Genomic DNA, 8364 nt, shown 5'->3' on the forward strand with positions numbered 1-8364 from the left:
GCATTTGTGAAAGCGTGGCGAAGGAGGTGAGGGGGCTGGGGACGTTTATAACATTCCGACACGGGGACTCAGGGGCGCTCTGGTGCTCGCTCCCACGACCCGCTGGCAGAATTTGGGGCACCTGCCCACAGGGCCCCTCTCCTCGGTGGCTTTGGGGAGTTAGTGCAGCCCCCAGAACCTTTTTCCCGGCTTGCCACCCTCCCTCCCTATCTGGCTAGCTCAGTAGCTGAGGCTTTGTTTGTTTTTAACAGCAGGAAAAACCCCGTGGTGAGAAAGAAGTTATCTGCAAACCAAGGGCGGGTGCAGAGTTAACGACCTGTGAGCGGCTGCGAATACACAAAGTTAGCCCCGAGCCTCAGAGGCCCTGCTGGCCTCGTCACCGGGCTGAGCTGCGCCTCCCGGGGGCTGTAGCTTCCTGGCCTCTAGGCCCTGAAAAGAGAATTCCTGAGCGGTTCCTGCAGGTAAACCACCTTCCTTTGCCTCATTTCCCAACCCTTACTAAGAGAGACCAGAGATGTCTGGTGCTCACGCCTGTAATTCTAATTATTCAAGAAGCTGAGATCACAAAATCATAGTTGGAAAGGCAGGAAAGCCCATAAGACTTATCTCCAGTTAGCCAGCAAAAAAAAAAAAGCTGGAAGTAGAGCTGTGGCTCAAGTGGTAGAACACCAGCCTTGAGTCTTGAAAAGGCACAGCACCTAGGCCCTGAGTTCAAGCCCCAGTAGAAGAGACAGACAGATAGAGAGAGGCACAGGAGGGAGTGGGTGGACACTTCCTAATTGCTGTCTTCATCCCAAACATCCTCTGATGCAGTCTCCACAGTGGCCCTAGATAGAGATAAACCTCCTTATGCCTCAGGTTTACACTGGTGATTGCCACGGCTCGCGGATGCTGGGATTTCTCCGAGATGCTAAAGGCAGAGCTGGTACTTGAACCAAGGCTTGGGGGTGATCTTGAGGCCTTTATGGGTGATCTTGCCCCTTCCACACAGCTACCTTACCGAGTTCTGAAAAGCAGAATGACCTAAATAAAGGAGCTCTTTGTATATACGTATATATGTGTATGTTCTTTACACAGGTGCGCCATTGTGACACTGCACAAATGTTTGCTCACCTGTGAATTGGAGCTACAGATGGCTTTCCTCGAAGCCTCCTAGGGTGGGTGGGTGGAGGACTGTGCAAAGCTTGGCAGACAGCCCAGTGCTGGAAAGGAGTTCAGCCATATGTGGGTCCCTGCTGAGGCCCTGCGGAGGGGTGTGGCCAAGGGAGCTCCACCCACCCGGACAGCCATCCATCTACCAGAACCTCTGTGGTGCAGCCCTCCTTCTCATTTCTGAGAACTTCAAAGTGAAGAGATAAAGGTCCCCAACCCCAAGGAGCCCAAATTCAAGGAAATGGGGGCTGGAATGAGCCCCTGGAGGGCAGTGAAAGACAGAAAGAGACCCCTGCTGCCTTGACCTTCCAGTAAAAGGTGAACTTTAACCAGGACATCACATCAAAGAAATCTGACTCTCAAGAGGGAGCTAGATCAAGTGCAAGGGGTGCTGGCTGCATCCCTTGCTTTCTTTGTGTGTATATACACCAGCACTGAGGCTTGAGCTCAGGGCCTGGACACTGTCTTTTGCTTTTTCTCTTAAGGCTGGAACAGTACCACTCAAGCCACAGCTCTACTTTCAGGATTTTGGTGGTTCATTGGAGGTAAGAGTCTCCATGAACTTTCCTGCCCAGGCTGCCTTTGACCCTCACATTTTGGCCTCCCCAGTAGCTAGGTTTACAGGAATGAGCCACTGGCACCCAGCATGCAAATCTAACTCTTTGTTGTTGTTGTTGTTAGTGTTGTTGTTGTTAACAGGTTTGATTCACTTTATTGTTCTTGTATAAAAATCCTATGTTGTAGCCACAGCTGGAGCCTGGGTCCTCTGCACGGAGACCTGGTGTGGGTTTTCACAAGATGGTCAGTGAATTCCTGGTAAGGAGATTTGGTAAACCCGGTCTCTTCCCAGAGATCAGGGGTCAGGTAACTGTAGGTCTTGGAGATGGCATCAAAAGTGGCCTTGCCAAAGTTGCCCAAAGTAACAGTACAGCCCCTGGCTGAGGTGTAGCAGTCATCAGTACCAGCCATCATCAACAGCTTCTTGGGGACAGGAGCTGAAACAATCCCAGTGCCTCTGGGGGCGGGGATGAGGCGCAGCAGCACAGATCCACAGCGGCCTGTCACCTTGCACGGGACCGTGTGGGGCTCGCCAATCTTGTTCCCCCAGTAGCCTCTCCGCACAGGCACAATGGAGAGCTTCGCCAGGATGATGGCTCCTCGGATGGCAGTGGCAACCTCCTTGGAGCACTTGACACCCAAACCCACACGGCCATTGTAGTCACCAATGGCTACAAATGCCTTGAACCTGGTGCGTTGGCCAGCTCGAGTCTGCTTCTGCACGGGCATGATCTTCAACACCTCATCCTTGAGGGACGCCCCCCCCCCAGTAAAAAGTCAACAATCTCAGACTCCTTGGTGGACAGGGAGAAAAGGTAGATTTCCTCCAAAGACTTGATCTTCATGTCCTTAACCAGGCGGCCTAGTTTGGTGACGGGGATCCACTGCGGGGAAGAGAGCAGCGGATCAATAAAACCGCGTCGGCCTCATCTCACCATACGCCCCAGGCTCGCCCAACTCCCGGCAGGGACTTACTTCCTTGTCTTCGGCCTTGCCCGCGGCCACGACCCCGGCCTCTACCACGGCCGCGACCTCGACCCCGAAGGCCGCTACCGAAGCCTCCTCGGAAGCCGCCACGGCCTCCCAAGCCTGGGCCCCAGGGCCTCCGGGCCCTCCCTCTGCACCGGTGTCATCCGCCATTTGGTGTCCCCCCCACTTCCCCCAGAAGAAGAACCTAACTCTTTTTTTTTCCCTGGTCCTGGGGCTTGAACTCTGGACCTGGGCTCTGTCCATGAGCTTCTTTTTGCTCTACCACTTGAGCCACAGTGCCACTTCTGACATTTTCTAAGTCGTTTCTTGGAGATACAGGTCTCACAATCCTAAAATCTCAGCCCTCTGAGTAACTAAGATTACAGGTGCGAGCCCCAGCACCTGGCTGCAAATTTAACTCTTAAAAGAGACAGCCAGACAGCAAAGGGCTCTTGCTCCATCCCTGGTTTTGAATCTGGCTCTTTCTGACTCCATCTTGCTCTCTGTTGAAGGATAGAGCAGATCCTTCTTTTTGTTCAGAGTGGCAAATCCAGAAACAGCATTAGAAGCATCTGCCCGGTGCCAGTGGCTCCCATCTGCAATTCTAGCCACTTAGGAGGTGGAGATTTGAGGATCAAAGTTTGAAACCAGTCTAGGCAGACAAACCAAAGAGACTGTTAATTCCTATTAACCAGTAATAAGTAAATGGAGGTGTGGCACAAGTAGTAAAGTTGCCAGCCTTAATCAAAAAGCCAAAGGAGAGTGCCCATGCTCTGAGTTCAAGCCCCAGTGCCAGCAGAAAATGAAGAGGAGGAGGAAGGAGAAGGAGGAAGAAGAAAAGAATAGGAAGGAGGAAGGGAGGGAGGAAGGAAGGAATGAAGAGGCATTATAATCATTCTCCAGTGCAAGACCTTCATCTCACACAGATAGGTATACAAATGCCTAAAGGAAAGCAATCTATACCTTGGAGGGAATGGCCAGAGAGACTGTCCACTCCACCCCTTACATCTTGGCCTTGGAAGGGGCCCTTGTCCAGATCCTTCATTTTCTTGAGAGGCCAGGATAACTTACCAGCCACCTCGTTAGAGTGATTGACCATGCTATCCTGTTCTCCTCATGCCAGCAAGATCAATGTGGCAGGGACCGCAGGGGCAAGTGGAAATGACGTGCTCGACTCACGTGCAAGTCTAAAAGTGCTGTTTCTGGGTGATGTTTCTCCTCTGGCCTCTTGTCTCTCAAGGAGAAGAGTTGGGGGCTTAAGGGGGAGGGGGTGTCATAGTCCAGTCTCCTAGAGCCTTGAGAAAAGTTCCCTCACCATTTTGGGTGGTGGTCGGGTGGTAATGTCCAGATACTTACAGTTCCACGCTAGTACCTGCTCTGAGAGGTGAGATTTGTCCTTGGGAGGGAAACACTAACCCAGTTAATTTTTCATCATTGCAAGTACAAAGTCCAGGAGAGGTAGGATGGGGGTGAAGGTGAGCTGTGTTTCCCAGGGAATAGGTAGCCCCATCGGAGAGAAAGGAGGGGCCTTAGGCAGTACCTCCAAGGAAGACGGGGAGGGGACTGCTATGAGGGTTATTTTCCCACTAGCTCAACATCAACATGGGGTAACTGGAGAAAGGGCACTGGAACTGTTCTATCTTCATTATACACAGACAGAACATTGCTGTGCCCTGAGAGACAGGCTGTCTACAGGAAGGCCAGATCTCTGTCAACAGCCGTTGGTAGCACTGCACATAGCTACAAAGGTAGACTAGGCTCAAACATGGGGCTCATCGCTTCCAGGTGAGTCACCGGGAGAATAATCCTCAGCTCTCAGCGACCATAGAATGAAAATAACAATAAGCCTGCTTCTCAGCCTTGCTGGGTGAGATCAAATGATACAATGCTTGCAAAGAGCTTCTCACTGGGGCATAGTAGGCTCTCAAATACAAGGATGTTGGAAGTGGAGCTGTGGCTCAAAGTGGTACAGCGTTAGTGCCCAGGCCTTGAGTTCAAGCCCCATGACCAACAAAACAAAAACATGTTCTCAAAGACAGGGATGTGCTTGATGCAACCCACAGAGTACTCTGCAAGAGTTTCATGGACACAAGATAAATAAGTACATGGCTCTCCAAGACAGTTCCAGCCAGCCTCTTGTGGCTCAAGCCTATAATTCTGGCTACTCAGGAGGCTGAGATCTAAGGCTCATGGTTCCAAGGCAGCCAGAGCAGGAAATTCTGAGACTCTTATCCTCATTTAACCAGCAAAAAGCTGGAAGTAAAACTGTAGCTCAAGTGGTAAAGCTCTTTCCTTGAGCAAAATAGCGCAAGGAGCTAAGGCCCTGAGTTCAAGCCCCAGTACTGGCACCAAAACATAAACAAACAATAGTTCTAAGGGAATGAGGCACTGGTGACTCACTCCTGTAATGTCAGCCACTCAGTAGGCTAAGACATGCAGAATCAGGGTTCGAAGCTAGTCTAGGCAAGAAAATTCATTGGATTGTATCTCCAGCTAACCAGCAAAATGCCATGTTGGAGGCAAGGCTCGAGTGATAAAGTGTCAGCCATGAGCAAGGAAACTGAGTAAAAGTCCCAGACCTTAAATCCATAGTGACACATAGTGACACAAATACAGGAAAAGTTCCCAATGAAAAGAGCTACTATGTAAATCTTTATAGGTGAATAAAACAACTGTATACATTTTGAAAGAAATCATACAAATAAAACAAATACACACTCACCGACTTCCTATTCAGCCATCCAAAGGGCTGGCTGTGTTTGTTTGTTTTTTAATAGAAAATAACAAGTATTGGAAAGAATCTAAAGAAATCAAACCATTGTTCCCCCATTGCTGGGAGAAAAGCAAATGGCACTGTCTCTGTAGAAATCAAACATTAAACACAGAGTTAGTTGCCATCGGGCTGAGCAATTCTCCTTGTGAGTATCTGTACAGAAGAAATGAAAGCCAGGGCCCAGGTACATGCCACGCCCGTGTTCATCGCAGCATTGCTCAGTAGCCAAACGTGCAAATCACTCAAAAATGTCCACCAACAGAGGAGTGGATAAGCAAAATGTAACATATCCATTTAGTGGAATATTATGTAGCCTAAAAAAAGAAATGAAATTTTGACTCATGCAATTACGTTGCTACACCTGGAAAACACAATTTGAAGTGTGATGAGACAGTCACAGGAAGGCCGGTACAGTGTAATTCCACTGACTGAGGTCCCTGGAGCAGTCAGCTTTATAGAGCCAGAAGGCAGATGTTAGTAGCCAGGAGCTACAGTGAGGGACAATGGGAATTGCTAGTTAAGAGTACAGAGTTTCAGGTGAGAAGAGGAAAAAAACATTCTGGAAGTGGGTGGCGCCATAGAGCTGCACACTTAAAAGGGTCAAAGTGGTACCCGGATACGGGTGGCTCACACCTATAATCCTAGCTACTCAGGAGGCTGAGATCTAACGGTTTGAAGCGAGTCCGGGCAGGAAATTATCCCCAGCTAACTGCTGAAAGGCCAGCAGTGGAGCTGTGACTCAAATGGTAGAAAACCAGCCTTGAGTTTAAAAGCCAGAGTTCAAGCCCTAGTACCAGAACAAAAAAGAAAGAGAGGGGTGAGAAGGGAGGGAGGGAGGGAGGGAGGGAGGGAGGACTAGAATGGTGATTTTTCAGAGACTGGGAAAGAATAAGCATTGGTGTTTTTGTGTAGTGTTTTGTTTGCGGGTACTTTACCACTTAAGCTTTGCCCCTACCCCTCAGGGTAGTGTTTCATAGGGGTGGAATTCTAGTTATGAAGAAAGTTCTAGAAATGGATGAGGGTGGTCAGAGAAGAAAATATGAATGTATTTAATGCCACCAAACCCTGCATTTGAAAAAATGAGTAGTGTGGTATGTTTTGTTGCATGTATTGGACCCTAGTTGTTTAAAAACTAAATTCCCAGCACTGAATGCAGTAGAAAATAAAGTTATAACTCAATTAAAAAATAGATTTTAAGGAGAGAAAGCAATGTGTGGTATAAAAACAGAGTTGGGAGTCTGGGATGTAGATTGTAGTCTAGAGGAGACAATGCCTATACTTTCTAATCAAGAACAACACTGAATGTGTGTGTGTGTGTGTGTGTGTGAGAGAGAGAGAGAGACAGAGAGACAGAGAGACAGAGAGAGAGACAAAGAGGGGGAGAGACAGAGACAGAGACAGAGAGACAGAGAGAGAGGAGTCCTGAATTCCCTGAATCACATGTACATCTAGAAATCTCTGTTCCTTATGACACTCCCAAAAGGATATACAAACTAGCCAAAAGGAGACACTAGCTTTAAGGTGACTGTTTTTGGTTAATGCTATTGTAAAAGTAAAATGTTTTCATTGTAGAAAAATGTTAAAAAAAAAAAAACACAACTTCAGTGTTTTTTCTTGGCTAATAAAAGGTAGCTGTAATAGAATAGAAAAACAAAACAAAACACCAAAACAGGGCTGCATACCTTGGAAACTGTGCTGAGTGAAAGAACCAGTCACAGGAGACCACACACTGCACATTCTGCAGGATTCATGTCTATGAAATGTCCTGAATAAGCCAACCTTTACAGAAAGAAAGTAGATGGATGAGCTGGGAACGTAGTAGAGCGCTCACCTTGCATTCATGAAGCCCTGGGTTCGATTCCTCAGTACCACATACAGAGAAAAACCTGGAAGTGGTGCTGTGGCTCAAGTGGTAGAGCGCTAGCCTTGAGCAAATAAAACTCAGGGACAGTGCCCAGGCCCTGAGTTCAAGCCCCAGGACTGGCAAAAGAAGAAGAAGAAAGTCTAGATGGATGGTTGCTGAGGGCTGGGGGTTTGAGGATGGTAAGTGACTTCTAAAATGGGTACTGTGTTTTTTTTTTCTGGGGTGATGACAATTGGCAGTGGTAATCGTACCACTCTGAATATACTAAATATAACTGGATTGTACTGTGCGTGTGTGTCTGTGTGTTGTGCGTGTGCGCACGCGCTAGTACAAGGGCCTCAACTCAGGGCTTCCCACTCTTCCTTAGCTTTTTCACTCAAGGCTGATGCTCTATCATTGAACCCCAGCTCCTCTTCTGGCATTTTGGTGGTTAACTGGAGATGAGAGTTACATGGACTTTTCTGTCATCCAGGCTGGCTTAGAACCGCGTTGCTCAGAGCTCAGCCTCCTGAGTAGCTAGGATGACAAGTGTGAGCCACTGAAACTCGGCTTTAACGGGATTTTTTTGTTTTTTTTAAATACTAGCGAAGTCTGGTTCTATGGAGATCTTCTGAGTGCTAGACCCTGTTTATACTGGTTTAGTTTTTCATAACTATGCTATCACCCCCTCTTTCTGAAAAGGAAACTGAGGCAGGGCCAGGTGATGTCAACTGAGTGGTCATGCTGTGATGAGAATCCTGGAAATCACGCGGCAAGGCTAGTCCTTGCTCTTAACCACAGTTAAGACCAACAACCATCATCCTACAGTCACTTGCTTTCTTGTTGAACACATGACAGGCATCTTTCTGTCAATTAGATATGCACTATGGTGTGTGTGTGTGTGTGTGTGTGTGTGTGTGTGTGTGTGTCCACACATGCTCACCAGTACTGGGGCTTGACCACTATCCCTGAACATTTTTGCTCAAGGCTGGCACTCTACTGCTTGAGCCACAGCTCTACGTCTGGCTTTTTGGTGGTTGACTGGAGAGAAGAGCCTCCTGCCCGGGCT

The 8364-nt window shown here is 48.2% G+C and overlaps 1 pseudogene; it reads right to left on the reverse strand.

Annotated features, from left to right (window-relative positions):
* Positions 1–1854: 1854 nt before the first annotated feature.
* On the reverse strand, positions 1855–2850 carry LOC125341159 (annotated as a pseudogene).
* Between the last annotated feature and the right edge of the window lie 5514 nt (positions 2851–8364).

The sequence above is a fragment of the Perognathus longimembris genome, chromosome 23 (genome assembly GCF_023159225.1).
Source record: "Perognathus longimembris pacificus isolate PPM17 chromosome 23, ASM2315922v1, whole genome shotgun sequence".
NCBI classification, from domain to species: domain Eukaryota; kingdom Metazoa; phylum Chordata; class Mammalia; order Rodentia; family Heteromyidae; genus Perognathus; species Perognathus longimembris.